Here is a 16273-nt window from a genome sequence, read left to right on the forward strand (position 1 = left end):
AGACAGTTTCTAAGATGGAGGAAATTAGTGACCTTAAATAAAAGTATAACTATAGGAAGTCTCACCCCAAATGGTGGCTGCCCAAAGGGTCAGTCCAACTGCTGTTAACAATATCTGATAGCAACAGAAGTCATAATAAATGATGATAATAATTATTGAGCACTCTTTATGTACCAGGTCTTGTGGTCCTTTATCTGAATTATATCACTTAGTCCCATTGTACATTGTCTATCTCCTTTATAAGTTTCAAAGGGGAAGATCGGGCCTACCTTGTTCACCATGCATCCGAAGTTCTTACAACAGCACTTGGCACACAGGAGGTGCTCAATAAATATTTGTTCATGGAAGGAAGGAAGGTAAGGAGGGAGGGAGGGAGGGAGGGAGGAAGGAAGGAAGGAAGAAAAGAAGGAAGGAAGGAAAGGAAAGGAAGGGAGGGAAGGAGGAAGGGACGGAGGAACTTGATATTCCTTCTTTGAACTTGGTACTCAGGGACTTCAGATGGAATTCAAAGTTCTACAGAGAAATCTGTAAAATCCCTGAAGAATCTGGAAACACAGATAGTTTGGTTGCAAACCATGTTTTTGGAAAGTCTATAAGGCTGTAAGAATTTTGCATCAACTATAGGATCTGAATCAATAGTGAATTTACACTTCAAACTGACGAAAAATGTTTCATTATTGTTTATCATATGCTCTTATGTGAGTACAGGAGAATTCTTAAAGACAATCAAGTATCTAACAAGAAACCAGGGCCCTGCAACAACTGTGGACAGAAGAACTGCACTTAAACTACAAAGCTTTTCTGAAATTGATTGAAGAAGCAGCCCATACGCTCCTAGGTTTGGCAAATAAGATGCTCTGTGTATGTGGATGTCACCAGCCTGGCTGTGTCCCAGACCTTCTCTATAAAGAGTATAAGCAAAGTCACCAGTCTATACGCATTCCAGAGCTAAGAAGGTGCCTTCAGCAGTGTCTTTGGAATATCACACACAAAATAAAAACTGGGGAGAGAGAGCTGACAGAAGCAGAACAATAATTCTGCTTTGAAAGGTTTATTCAAAGCTGGGGTTATATCATTTGCATCAAAGTCAGTCTCTGAAAGGTAATGACGACACTAAAGGACATGTCATAGGATTCCCCAGAGCACTGCTTATGATGTCTATACTGTGACCCCACAGTTTCAGCAATCCCAGGATGCTCTAGTCACTGCTGATAATGGGAAGAGCCACATCCTCACTGTGCCCACTTGGTGTCAGATGGCCTCCCCCAGAGCACAGAACACCATTGAGAAGGAAGACAGATGGACAATAAGTAGATTCTCTTTTTATCATGAATTATTCACTTATAACAAAAAAGTTCCAGGTAGAGGCTATTACACACAAAGCACTATTATTCTTATTTTTAATTTCTGGAGAAATAAAATAACAAAGCATTTAACATAGATCTCTTGTATTATTTAGAGAAAAGAAAAAAAAATAAAGTCAGGTGAGAAATACTATCTTATAAATACTCTTGGTCCTTGCTAAAGAATCTTCTTACTATTGTTATTTTCTTCTCATTTTTTCATATTTTTTTACCTGAAATTGCTTTTCCTTCATTTACTCTTGCTACTCTCTTTTCCAGAGAAATCCAAAGAAAAAGAACAGGGAGACTGTAATTCTTTTGAACCCTAAAAATACATACTGTAGCTATAAAGCCCAGTTTATAAACTCAGACAGAAAAGGAATAAAACTTTATTTTTCTTTTTTTCTATAAAGCAATCCAATTTGCGTGTGGCGCTCCCATACCTATTTCACTTAGCCATGTTCATTAAGCATTTCTGCTAGACATTTGCTGCGGCTGTCCATGCAATCCCCTCAGAGCCAGCAGATCTCTATTGCTTCTGCCCCACACATGGGGCAGACATCTGGTCTCAAAACTACCCTTAGTTTCATCCACCAGAACGTGTCCCATAACCAGAGCCCTCAGGTCTGACCACCTCCCGGAGGCCAGGATCGTCCAACTCAGTCAATTGCTATATGCCTGCAGCACTGGCCGATATGTTGACTGCTGCCTTGGGAAGGACTCAGAGCCGGAACCACTCTGCTAAGTTCTGTTCTCTTTCTACTGGTGAAAAAGGAATCTTGCCTGACGTATGGTGTCATAATGGATAAAGCCTCAAACTGGAATTCTGAAGTTGCTGGTTTGGAGCCCTGGGCTTGCCTGGTCAAGGTACGTAAGGGTGTTGATGCTTCCAGCTTCTGTCTCTCTCTCTCTCTCTCTCTCTCTTTCTCTCTCACTCTCTCGCTCTCTCTCTCTCTCTTCTCTCTAAAATGAATAAACAAAATCTTAAAAAAGAGACAGAGAGAGAGAGAGACTAAAGTTTTTTTTAAAAGAGGGAGGATCTCTTTTTAATCCAGGGGAAAACTTTTTTTTTTTAATTCTAAGTTATTAGTTCTATCCACCCTACTCCTTTTTACTAACTCTGCAAATTTCCCCAAATCCTCCTAAATCTTGGGCTTTTGAAAAACAATAACCAAAATAAATGTTAGCTACTTTCTGCTCTCTTTTTGCTCCATACCTCCTCAGACAACCAGGACTCGCAATACCTGCTTGATGGAAAATAAGGGAGAAGAAGAAAGAGATGGGGAGGGGGGATTCTCATATATTGACCCAATCTGACTTCGGTTAAGTTGCCTGCTAATATGGGCATATATAACCAAGTTCTATGAATTCTTACTACCTCTAGTCTTTTCCCTTCTTTTCATTCTATTGCCACTATGTGGGTTCAGGATATATTTGAAATACTATAAAAACCATATAGCCCTGCCTCCCTGGTCTAACTTCCTCACTGTTATCACAAAAATCAAATTATACTATATCATTACATGTGTCTAAAATGATTGCTTTCAAGAATTAATCCAAACTCCTTAACATGACAAATGAGCTTCCATGATCCGGTCTGCCTTCTCCAGCCTCATCTGTTGCTATTCTCCAATACATACTCTACCCCAAACCTGAAACCAAACAGGAACACACTTTTTATTCCAAGTCTACCCATGCTGTTCCCTCTTTCAAAAACTTTATTCCCTGCAGTCTTCTCATGTTGAACTAATTTTTCTTTCAGACTTTCCTCTGAAATCACTCCCCCAGGGAATTCTTTCCTGACTTACCCTCACCTGTGATCAGGAGCCTCTTTTCTGAGTAGCTATAGCACTCCAAGTAAATCTTGCCACTATAATTATTGGTCTGCTAATCTTTCCTCCCAGTAGTCTGTGAGCCCCTTAAGATTAGGAATTTTTTTATCTCTATATCCTCAGGACCTAGCACAGTGATCTACAAATGGTTAATGTTCAGTAAACAATTCCTGAATTACTATGTAATCATACAATTTATGCTGTTTAAGATTCAGCTGGTTTCTACATTACATATCAAGCATGCTTGATATCTGTATCAAGCAAATTAAAATAATTATAATAAGTTTTACTGACCAATTTTAAACTCACTGACTAGGTTAACATTTGAAATTTTCCTCCCTAAGAACGTTGTTTTCTTATTGGCCTAAATATTGAGTTCTTGATATATCTTTGATATCAGTAAGAAGGTTCTATTTTTTGGCACTCCTAAAAAACAAAACAGAGTAAACAAAAGATGTATGGACATAACTTATCTGTTATACTATACATTAGTAGGCTTTACACATTTTGGGTGCAGCTGATTAAAAGTTAAGTAAGAATAGACATTTAAAGTTATAGCCAAAGGAAGTCAATGGATTGAAGACTTATTCTAGAACCAGGCTATCTTTATTGCACAGAATTTAATATGTCACTACGAAACACTTTTCAAAGGGCATTGTGCACTGTATATTTTACTAGCTGCAATACCATATGATTCTAGTATTATAAAGTGATCACTATTTGGTTATTTATTTTAGGTAACATATTAGGAAAACTAAACAGAGAAATTAAAATGTAGGTCTCAAAACTATTGAAATGAATATTTAATTTTTGCAAAAACTTATTTGACCTATTCTTATACATTTTTATCTTTTTGTTCATTTAAGTCCTCAAATTCATTTTCCTTGGATTAGCTGTCAGATATTCTGAATTAAAATTATCCCTAAGTATAATGTAGGTAAATTTTTCAACTCATGATGTAAAGAAATGAGTGTGGTTTGTATGGTACACATCTCAGCTCCCTTTAAGTGTGCACAGCAAATATTCAGTATGATAGTGCAGGTCAGCAAGCATCTGCTATTAGATAGAGGTTGACACCTGTGTATAATTATCTGGCATGATTAATGAAGAAGGAGATCAAAGTTTCATGCAATTTTAATTTTATGCTCTGGGCTTGATATGCAAAGGATTTGTAACAGGTAATAAAGGAATATAGGTTCATTCTAATAAGCATGACAAATGATTTTTTAAAATCAGTCTAACTCATTAGAGTTATAAACCTATGTGACCCTTAGCGCCCTGGCAGAATTGGAGGGTAATCTTAATGCCTAATTATGAATTGTGTTGACAATATTTCAACAAATGAGTTCCTTTATGAGAGGCAAACACATGAAGAAGTATACTTGCTGAGGTATGACAAAACCAAAACACTTATACACAAAAGCCTCTTGGCTTCAAAAACCTAAATCATATTAACAGCAATTTTCCACAAGGCTACATTTTTAACATCTACTGTAGGTCTCTGTAGACACTTTGACAAGAATGACATTATGGTAGAATTAACAAAGCAGGCAAAGGATGTGTGCTCTAGCCCTGACATGAGTGCTATTGAACTAGAAACACAAACGACACCGGATGAGGTGTTCAGCTGCAACATCACTTCGGCAATGCTGCTGATTCAACTTGATCTCCATGTCCACATTATAACAAGCTGGCCTTGTGCCTCCAGAGAATAATGCAAAAGTTTAGTAGCTCAAATTAAGATAAAGAATGTATTCCTTTTTAAATAACTTTCAAGGCTTTACACAGTGTGCAGAAGGAAACAAAACAAAGAAACAAAAACCACAATGTGTGGTTCCAAATAATATAATATGGAGTTAGGAGCAAATTGAAAATAACCTTGCCTGCCACTATTTCAGAGAATGACTACTTGGCATGGTTTTAAAATAAGTTCCTTATTTTATTTGTTTGTTTGTTTGTTTGTTTGTTTTTATAGAAAGCTCATTTTAACAAGCATTTTGGAGTGAAATCACAGTGGAACCAGGGACTCAGTGATCAATAATATTCTCAACATGTGCCCCTGGCCGGTTCACTCAGTGGTAGAGCGTCAGTCAGCATGTGAATGTCCCAGGTTCGATTCCTGGCCAGGGTACACAGGAGAAGCGCCCATCTCCTTCTCCACCCTTCCTCCTCTCCTTTATATCTCTCTGTTCCCCTCCCACAGCCAAGGATCCATTGGAGCAAAGTTGCCCCAGGCACTAAGGATGGCTTCATGGCTCAAGTTGCAATGGAGCAACAGCCCAGATGGTCAGAGCATCGCCCCCTAGTGGGCATGCCAGGTGGATCCCAGTTGGGTGCATGCAAGAGTCTGTCTCTCTTCAGAAAAATACAAAAATAAATAAATAAATAAAATTCTCAACATGTTCCACATACCCTTGACTAGGGGTCCCCAAACTATAGCTGGAGGGCCACATGCGGCCCCCTGAGGCCATTTATCTGGCCCCCACCGCACTTCCGGAAGGGGCACCTCTTTCATTGGTGGTCAGTGAGAGGAGCACATTGACCATCTCATTAGCCAAAAGCAGGCCCATAGTTCCCATTGAAATACTGGTCAGTTTGTTGATTTAAATTTACTTGTTCTTTATTTTAAATATTGTATTTGTTCCCGTTTTTTTTTTCTTACTTTAAAATAAGATATGTGCAGTATGCATAGGGATTTGTTCATAGTTTATTTTATAGTCCGGCCCTCCAATGGTCTGAGAGACAGTGAACTGGCCCCCTGTGTAAAAAGTTTGGGGATCCCTGCCCTTGACCAAAGTCATTGCGTTTTAGTTTCATTTTGCAGCTCACATGACTTGGGTACTTGCACTATGCTGATTGCTAAAAGAATACTGTATGAGCACAGGGCCCCATCTTAGAAGAATTCAAAACCTGGTCAGGGACATAGAAGTGCAATCAAGATCACACAGGCAGCCACGCATAAGGGCTGTAGGAAAGGAAGCAGCTAGGTGTCAGGAGAATCCAGAAGTACAAGGGCATTAGCAATTAATTCGCGGGCTTGGCAGAGAGTAATGTCAAAGAGGCTTTAAGAACAATATGCATTCACTTATTCACCATACATTTATTGAGTATCAGTGAGCCAGGCCTGTATTATGCTTGTATTAGGCACTGACTGTATACAGATGAGTAAAATATAATACCTGCCCTTTGGATCACTTGGTTTCATTTCCCTTCTATCAATAAATAGTTTTGCTGGCCTTAGAGCAGGGGTTGGGAACCTTTTTGGCTGAGAGAACCATGAATGCCACATATTTTAAAATGTAATTCCATGAGAGCCATACAATATGTTTAACACTAAATACAAGTAAATGTGTGCATTTTATGTAAGACCAACACTTTTAAAGAATAATAAGTCTGAATTTTTTTTAATAATGTTGTTATGCTGTTGCTAACCAATGATGAATAAAGTTACTTCTTATCATTAATGTGACTTCTGGTGCTGCATGGTTTTGCTGATGGCTTTGTAGTCTGGTTGTTACGTGGTAAGGTTAAGCTTCATGCAGGCATTGAGACTTCTATCAATTAAACATGATCATAGGTTGGTCTTAACATTCTTTAGATGAAGAAAGACTGCTCACATGCATACGTAGAGCCAAAAATTGTCAGTACAGCAATACTCACATGCTGCAGTGTGTGGTATGTGACGGGAAGCATGTTCCAAGTTTTGACAATCAGCTGGTCCACGGGTTGAAGTTTTTTCATTTCTCCCCACTTGTGTTTGCTCGCTAACTCTGCTTGCTGTCATGCAAGTCTTTCCAAATCTTCATTCAGTGACTTGAACTTATTTATCCACATGTCAGGTCAGCAGCTTGTAGCTCAAAATCTCTGACGGAGACACCATCAGAGGGGATGTAACTCAGGTTGGCACTGTCCACTGCACACTCGTGTGGATGGGTGATGAACTTAAAAATACGAGTGCACTCACAAAATTCTCCAAAGAGCACTTTGAATGACTGCAGAAGATTAGATGTGAAACCCGCTAGCTGCTGGAGATCAAGATGTTGAGCAGGGTCACTTGCTGTGCATGCATCTTTAAACTCTCCCAGTTTTTCAAAGTGTAGTAAATGACCTGTTTCAATGTTGGCAATGAAGAGTTCCAGCTTATTTTCAAATGCAAACACTGCTTGTTGAAGGGATCAGACTATTACCAATGCCTTGCATTTTCACATTAAGCTGGTTCAGATGTTCAGTCATGTCCACGAGATAGTAGAACAGCAGGAGCCACTCAGTGTTAGCTAACTCAGGATGCTCGACGTTTTTCATTTCAAGAAAAGTCCAGGCCCTGGCCGGTTGGCTCAGCGGTAGAGCATCGGCCTGGCGTGCGGGGGACCCGGGTTCAATTCCCGGCCAGGGCACACAGGAGAAGTGCCCATTTGCTTCTCCACCCCCCCCCTTCCTCTCTGTCTCTCTCTTCCCCTCCCACAGCCAAGGCTCCATTGGAACAAAGATGGCCCGGGCGCTGGGGATGGCTCCTTGGCCTCTGCCCCAGGCGCTATAGTGGCTCTGGTCGTGGCAGAGCGACGCCCCTGAGGGGCAGAGCATTGCCCCCTGGTGGGCAGAGCATCGCCCCTGGTGGGCAGAGCATCGCCCCTGGTGGGCGTGCCAGGTGGATCCCGGTCGGGCGCATGCGGGAGTCTGTCTGACTGTCTCTCCCCATTTCCAGCTTAAGAAAAATACAAAAAAAAAAAAAAAGAAAAGTCCAGATTTCGCTCAGACAAACCACAAAATGACTGAGCACCTTCCCTCTTGACAACCAATGCACATTGCTATGCAGAAGCAGACCAGGATAATTATTCCCAACTTCATCCAGCAGTGCTTTAAACTGGCGATTATTTAAAGCTCAGGCAACAATAATGTTGACCACCTGAATGACCAGTGACATCACCTCACCAAGCTGCTCACCACACATCTGAGCACAAAGCGCCTCCTGATGTAGGATGCTGTGAAATGTTAGGATGGGTCTCTTTTCATGTTCACAAGGAAGCGCTACAAATCCTCTGTTTTTCCCCACCATGCACGGAGTACCATCAGTACACACTGAAATAAATTTATCCATGAGTAGATTTTTTCTTTAGTGAACTCAGTGAAAGACTTGAATAAATCCTCCCTCCTTGTTGTCTCTTTCATAGGCAAAACAGCAAGACTTTCCTCATGTAGTGTGTCACCGACAGCATACCTTGCAATCACACTGAACTGGGATAAATGGCTTATGTCTGTTGACTCATCCAAAGCGAAGAAAAGGATGGTGCTGCATTTATGTCCTTCACTTGGGTTGCCTCAATTTGATTTGCCATCATGATGGTATGATTGTGAACAGTTCTTGCCAATAGAGGCATATCTTTTATTTGTTTGATTATCTTGTCTTTATTCGAAAAGTTGTCAAAAAGTTTATTGGCAACATCAAACATGAATGTTTTGGCATACTCCCCATCTGTGAATGACTTTCTATTTCTCACAACTGCTAAAGCACCAGCAAAGCTAGCCAAATTCCAGTCACCTTGTTGGGTCCAAACACGGAATTGCTGCTGACTAGCTTGCACTCTGCACAGTAGCTCTTGACATGCTTTCTTCCTGCTGTCCCCACTGGATATTTCAATGCAAATGTAGTATGGCATGTGTTGAAGTGCTGCTTTATATTTGAGCATTTCATCGATGCAATTTTATCATTGCATATTAGACACACTGCAGAACCTGCTCTCTCCACAAAGGCAAATTCCTCTGTCTATTCCTGCTGAAAGGTACGATACTTCTCATCTTTTTTCTTTTAGCTATCTTCTTCGTCAAAAGGGTTTCTGCAATTAGCTAGCTGACTACTTGATTAAAAGGAGGGAAGTTTACTTCCTGATCTCACAATGGCCCATGTACATTATGCATTATCCAATAAAAATTTGGTGTTGTCCCGGAGGACAGCTGTGATTGGCTCCAGCCACCTACAACCATGAACATGAGCAGTAGGAAATGAATGAATTGTAATACATGAGAATGTTTATATTTTTAACATTATTATTTTTTTTATTAAAGGTTCATCTGCAAGCCAGATGCAGCCATTAAAAGAGCCACATCTGGCTCACGAGCCATAGGTTCCCGACCCCTGCCTTAGAGAATACAATAATAAGACAATCAAATGTAGAGACTTCATGGAGTTTATAATATAGAAGAATATACTTTACAAGTGAAAGGGCAATCATGATACTTTGAGATCATAATGATGGCTAACTAACTTTTATTATTTTTTAAAATAAATTAGTACTTTTAATCCTCATACTGACCACATGAGAGATGTACCACATAAGAGCCATTTTAGAAAGGGAGAAATGGGTGCAAAGAGGGTGTGTAACTTACTCAAAACTCAAATATGCAGGAAACAGCAGAGCCAAAGTTGGAGCCCAGGTAACCTGGCAGCAGGGCTACGACTCCAGCCAGAATGTCACATCACCTCTCCATGTTCTGTGATGGAAAATGTGCAGGCTGCTATGGTGCAGAGAGATGAGATCTAATCTTGGGTGCAAGGGGAGCCAATGACTGCCTGGGAAGAGTCACATCCATGTGGAAACCTGTTAGTAACAGTTACAAATGTTTTTCAAGAGGCGTGCACAGGAAGCTAGCACCCGGTCCTGCGGTGGCTGAGCCAAGGCCGTGAGGGATGAGTAGGATTTAGACAGACAGGAAAGAACAGCATTCCGTGCTGAGGGATCACCACAGGCCAAGGCAGAGAGGCTGGCTTGACTATTTTCTCCCCTTTGGTAAAAAGCTCTTATACTTGCTAGCCAAATGGAAAATAACTGAAATTGATTATCCAATGTTAAAAATCCCTGGAGCGCAGATCTTTCTAAAAGAAATTCAGTATATATAAATGGAGGGTTTGACTTTAAATATCTCAGTTTGCTCATCAGGATTTCAAAGTTACTTAGAACCCCAGGGACATTGATTATAACACGTTTTTCACTGCAGAAGCATCTCACTACAAAATGCACCCTCAAAAATTTTGTTTTTTTTTATATAAACATATAAATAATAGCCAATATTTATTAAGCATTCACTCTGTGTCTGGCTTGATAAACTTACATGACTAACTCATTGTATAATTGTGTAGATTAAATGAGATATGAACAGTCATTTTCTCCCCTTTTGTGAAGTGGAAACCAAAACTTCGGTTCAGTCATTTACCCACAATGGAGACAGGTTAGTTATCGACCATGCACTTAGCCAGTATGTTATATGTAGCTGAGTTCCACAAAATTAGGTTGACAGTGATGAGAAGAAACTGACATTATTCTCTCTCTCTCTCCCTCTCTTTCTCTCTGAAATTGTAGGGTAGAGGAACAAGAAGAAGAAAACTCAATAGGAGCCCCAGCTCTACAGCACTGTTCTGTGACCTCCGGCAAGCATTTCACCTGTCTGAGCCTCAGTGTCTCATCTTTAAATTGAAAGGATTTAACTACATGGTATCTAAAGTCCTTTCTGGCTAAAATGATCTATGACTTTATTTTTTTTAAAGGCATAGTAATCACTAACTATTTGCACATTTTTATAAAGAGCATTTTTTAAAAGGATAAGTTAAAAACGTAAAGAATTCAAATTTAGTAAGATTTTTGCTAATTATAGACTAACACCATCTAAGGGGTCGACACGACATTTTCAATATGCTGAATTTTCTGCACCTGTGAGAGGCTGAATATCCACCATATTTTTCACTCATAATTCTAAAGGCTAGTGTCACAGTTCATTTCCTCATTTCAAAAAGATTGATTTTATCCCCAAGAAAAGGTGCACATGAGCTGGAAAAAAATGAATGTTTAGGAACTGGGAGCATCTATTTTCATTCTATTAAAGCATCAGCTTATGTTCCACTTAGGCCTTGCTTACTAAATTCAACGTTGCTCAGTCTTTAGTCTGGGAAACCATGTGTTTGTGAAAAAGAACAAGCTGTCTCTTTTGATCCAAGAGCCAAATGTTAAGATTCTCAAGTGACAGTTTGTATTTTAGTGTCAATGATCTTAAATCATACAGATTGAGTCTGTTCAGGACTATGCCTCTAAGAGCTCCCAGTTCCAGATAATCAGAGAAATGGCTGCCATAAGGAGTGGCTTCTTCTTCTGATCACTCCAGGGTTCACTGCCCAAAGACCTCTTCAAACCTGCTTTCTCATTGGACTTCTCTGTTGCATTTGTTTGAATGACTCACCTACCCCAAGCTCCCTTTCAGTGAGCTCCCACAGACTACAAATATAACCAAGTCCTTTCCTGAGAGGCAGTTTTTATTAGCAGCTGCTCTGACACCATAAACTGCAGACAAAAGCAGTCACTTACCCAACTCGTGCTCCATATCAGCCTTCAGGAAAAAGGGAGAAGAAAGGCAGATGCTATGCTCATGATTATTTTATTATTATTATTTATTTATTTATTCATTCATTCATTTTTAGAGAGAGGAAGAGAGCAAAAGAGGGGAAAGAGCAGGAGGCATCAACTCCCATATGTGTCCTGACCAGGCAAACCCAGGGTTTTGAACCATCGACCTCAGCATTTGAGGTCGAGGCTTTTATCCACTGCACCACCACAGGCCAGACTGCTATGCTCATGATTATGGTAAGAAAAGGAAGTTGGGGAAATTTCTTCCAAGCTATATGAAACAAAATATGATAATATTCTTACATTTATGAGTCATTTTCACAAACATAAGCTTATTTGATATTCAGAATTAGACAGATAGGACAAGTGCTCTTAGTCCAACGTTAAAATAAGAAAGCTGACACTGAAAGAGAGGATATTAGTCTCACTGTCCTGTGGAGGATATTTAATTCCTGTTGCTGCAGACCAAGGTCCCAGGCACAGCTCTGAGTAAGACAACCGAGAGGATTTAAGATCTTCTATCCTAAAATTCACACCAAAATCAATACAACTTTGTTCTTGTATTAAAGGTCACTTAGTCATTTAACACACATTTCCTGGCCACCTGTTTGTGATTCTCAAGCATTATTCGTGCCAAGTCTAGCTTTTCATCTACTACTCTATGCTTGAAAAATTAATGATAACTCAATGATGAGTAACAATTATATATCCACTAGCTTAAAAGTTAACTTTGTACAAGTTGACATAAACACCCTTTTCAAGACACTTTGTGATATCTGCCAGAATATTAGCATAATACCTCTCCAAATATGATCGATGACTATAACATAAAGGGTTCCGCCTGGAGTTGTGCAAAGTGCAATTTGCGGAACCAAGAGGACAGCCTTGGTTCAGGGGAGGTTTCATGACTCAGGAAAGAAACTTGAAAGGAAGATACATTCCGTAGACAAGAGAGGAAGAGGGAAGATGTGGAGGAATGAACACAACTTAGGTGAGGCAAGTACGCAGGTGGATTTGAAAGGAGCAGCTAATAGTACAAATAGTGATGACATTAAACAACATTTATTAAGCATTTAGTGTGTACCAGGACCTAAAATTTCCATGTACTGATTTGTTTAATCCTCAAAGGAGCATAATAAGAAAAGCGTCAGTTATTATAAATGAGGAACCTGAGGCTCATAGAGACCTGAAGGAACGGGGATTATATAGAAGGTATCCCTGACTTCGATTGCTTTTTGATATACACCTACAATTATTAATAAAAAAGAACTACTTAGTGCTGCTCAGCCAATCTAATTGTAGAAAGTAAGTAATGGAAACAACACAAATCATTTGTATTTTTTTTTACATTATATTTTTACCAACCTTTATCATGGAAATTTAAGCTAAAAAAAATTGGAAGTTGAAAAATTAAGCTAAAAATATCGGTTTCAACAAACTTATTTGATCAGAAAATTAATTTCCTTCTGTGACAATTTCAAAATGATCAATTTTTACCAAAAATCATTTTCTCGATATATTATACAAATTTGTTCAAACATTGTGAAACATAATTTTTTAAAAATCCTCAATATCAAGTTTTATAAGTTGCTGATTGCCCCAATTACTAACATTTTATAATAGTCCTATACCAAAAACTCGATGATTCCATTTACAGGTGACTTAATACAGACTTAACACTCATTTTGTTTAATGGACTGAAAAAGATTTTGAAGAAATTTAAGCCTTTTTAAAACATATTTTTAAATTTAGAAGACAAGGCAATTTTGAAAGTATTTCTGCCCAGAACAGGGCAATGGTCCCTTGAAGCCACCATAGCGGTGCTAGTTATTTTGTGAAGATTACAGTGCTGATTCCTACACTTTCCTCAAATCATAAGTGCTCCTCTTCTTTATACTATCTCAGCTTACTTGGAAAGGTTTTCATTATGGAAATTTTTCTCTTATAAAGCTCAGCTTTAGAGGCTGCACACATGTACCTGAGAATGGTGATTAAATTAATATGCCCATAGTATATCATTAGCATTAGAAAAGTATAAAAGGTTAGAAGAATTTGCTGTATGTATCTACTTAGCAATGTACATAAATAAGTTGCAATGCTAATTGAAGGATCAAATGGTCAGAAAGTATAGGGTCGACTTCATCTACAACAAATCTGACACAGAATTTTTGCCTTGAGCCGCTAAAGTACCCTTCTATTTCATGAAAATAGAGGGTTTAATTCACTTTAAACATGAATTTAATTGACTATCTGGACATCTAGTGGCTATTTAAAAACCAAGATTTTAATTATGTAAGGGTAAATGAACCTCATTTTTATTGACTTTATCACTCTATAAGGGCAAATAAAATTAAAATTCAAGATAAAATGTGTTCTGGAAGTATGAATCCACAAAAGCCACTGGATAGGCACAGATACTTGGCAGAGGGCTCACTAACCACCTGGAATGATAATCAAGCCCTCATCTGAGGACAGAACTTCACAGCAGGCTCTGAGCTGTATACCTGAAACCTCAGTGGCAAGTGCTCTTGCTTCCAAATGTCGTTTGTCTCCTTGGGAGTTTTCAGTGACAGAAACTGTAGTGTAACTCAGAGACATATTCCTTATCAGCTGCTTGCCTCTCTTTACTGTCTACCCCACCCCCACAGCCCTCTAATGCAGAAAAAGTTCAGATTAACCATCCAGACTCACCCTCCGTCATATACACACTGCATGCAATGTACCGAACCCTTCACCCAAAGCAATATATAAAGATTCAGGTTTTTCAGCTGTAAGTCAAATTTGCTTCCCCTACTCAGGCCTCCAGCCCATGAGTCATGTTCCTGTCATTGTCCTTGCCTTCCTAGTGTATTCCTCATTCTCTGTGGCTGGATCTTCCTTGGGCTATTCCTTATGTGGACCTTAACCTGGTACTCATCTTTGCACAGACTGGAATAACAGCCCAGAGATGGTCTCTATTGCACCCTCAGCCCATGTTTCTATAGGTCTTTCTGGCTGCCTGCCTGGAGTAGATCTCCGTCATAAGTTGGCAGTCCAAACTCAAAGCCTCAGGACAAGTATCTTTATAAATAATCTCTAATCATGTTCCTATATTTAGATTTCTGACACCTGAACTCCCAGCACTGGTTTTCCAGGTCCAATAGGTCTTGATCTCTGAGTCCCTGATTATGTAACACAAAGAGTACTAGGCACGTTTGAAATCTATCTGACCAGATAAATTTTCCAGAGATATTCAGAAGTTGTTAAACTGAGTTCCCTGCTCCCTTGGAAGTCTTTAAAGAAAGAGAGAGTGACAGTAGAACATTCTGGAACAGAGGAAGACAGATATCTAGTAGAGAATATTACTGTGGAAGATAGACTAAATTACATGCTTAAAGGGCTGGAGTGTAAAAAAAAATAGAGTAAATCACCACCCACATTTTGTTCCACTTTAAGTAAGAATGTATTTTTTCAATCCCAGAGGATAAAGCCATTGTTTGGCCTCTCTCTTTTAGAGAGTCTCTTTTTTTTTTCTGTTCACAATGTTATATTAGCATCATTAGCAAAGTATGTGTGCTACACATCTCAAGCCCCAAGAGTACCTAGTAATGCTTTTTTTTTTTTTTTTGTATTTTTCTGAAGTTGGAAGCGGGGAGGCAGTCAGACAGACTCCCACATACGCCCGACTGGGATCCACCCGGCACGCCCACCAGGGGGTGATGCTCTGCCTATCTGGGGCGTTGCTCTGCCGCAACCAGGGCCATTCTAGCACCTGAGGCAGAGGCCATGGAGCCATCCTCAGCGCCCAGGCCAACTTTGCTCCAATGGAGTTTGGCTGCCGGAAGGGAAGAGAGAGACAGAGAGGAAGGAGAGGGGGAGGGGTGGAGAAGCAGATGGGCGCTTCTCCTGTGTGCGCTGGCCAGGAATCGAACTCGGGACTCCTGCATGCCAGGCCAATGCTCTACCACTGAGCCAACCGGCCAGGGCCCCTAGTAATGCCTTTTTGAGAGATGGAGATAGGGAGTGGTTCGTAAGGAAAATCATAGATGTGAGAGGGAAAAAGGGAATAAGGAAAAACTTCTCACAACCTTGATAAGTGGCCTCTAGTGGCCAAGGGACTGATTTTTAGTAGATATAAAGTTAGAGAATCTTCATTTTTAAAAAATATTTTTATTGATTTGAGAGAGAGAAGAAGAGGGAAAGAAAGAAAGAGAGAGAGAGAAGGAAGGAGAGATAGATAGAGAGAGCAAGCAAAAGAAAAGCATCAACTCGTTGCTTTACTCAGTTGTTCCATTTAGTTTACACTCACTGATTGCTTCTCCTCCCTGCACTGAACCAAACTGGAAGTCATGCCAGGAGAATGTTCTAGCCACTGAGCCAGGGCCAGAGAATCTTTGTATGATTAAAATAACATTCAGTTTAAAGTATTAGGGCAGATTACAAGACTTTGAGATAGGCAAAAGATCACTGAATGTCCTTTCTTTTTTATTTTTTAATTTTTTCCCCTACCACTCAGACTGTGTCCTGTCTTTCTGCTCTCCCAAAGGAAGAGAAGAACGATCCTCAGCAGCCAATGGCAGCACCACAAGCAACACCAACAGCTGCTTCACTGTAGGAGAGAACACTGTGCCTCCTTCTCATGGTTTCGGGTGTTCCACATGTTTAGAGAAACTTCTCTAGTAACAAACTACAGAAATGATCCCTGAAAGTATAATCTTATTGAATGTCCATT

At 39.7% G+C, this 16273-nt stretch overlaps 1 non-coding gene across 1 annotated transcript; it reads right to left on the bottom strand.

Moving 5' to 3' along the window:
* Nucleotides 1-16048: 16048 nt before the first annotated feature.
* LOC136390114 (small nucleolar RNA U3) lies at nucleotides 16049-16259 on the bottom strand. The gene has a single exon (XR_010748596.1). It is a non-coding gene; the product is annotated as a small nucleolar RNA U3 (small nucleolar RNA).
* Between the last annotated feature and the right edge of the window lie 14 nt (nucleotides 16260-16273).

The sequence above is a fragment of the Saccopteryx leptura genome, chromosome 1 (genome assembly GCF_036850995.1).
Source record: "Saccopteryx leptura isolate mSacLep1 chromosome 1, mSacLep1_pri_phased_curated, whole genome shotgun sequence".
Lineage (NCBI taxonomy): Eukaryota > Metazoa > Chordata > Mammalia > Chiroptera > Emballonuridae > Saccopteryx > Saccopteryx leptura.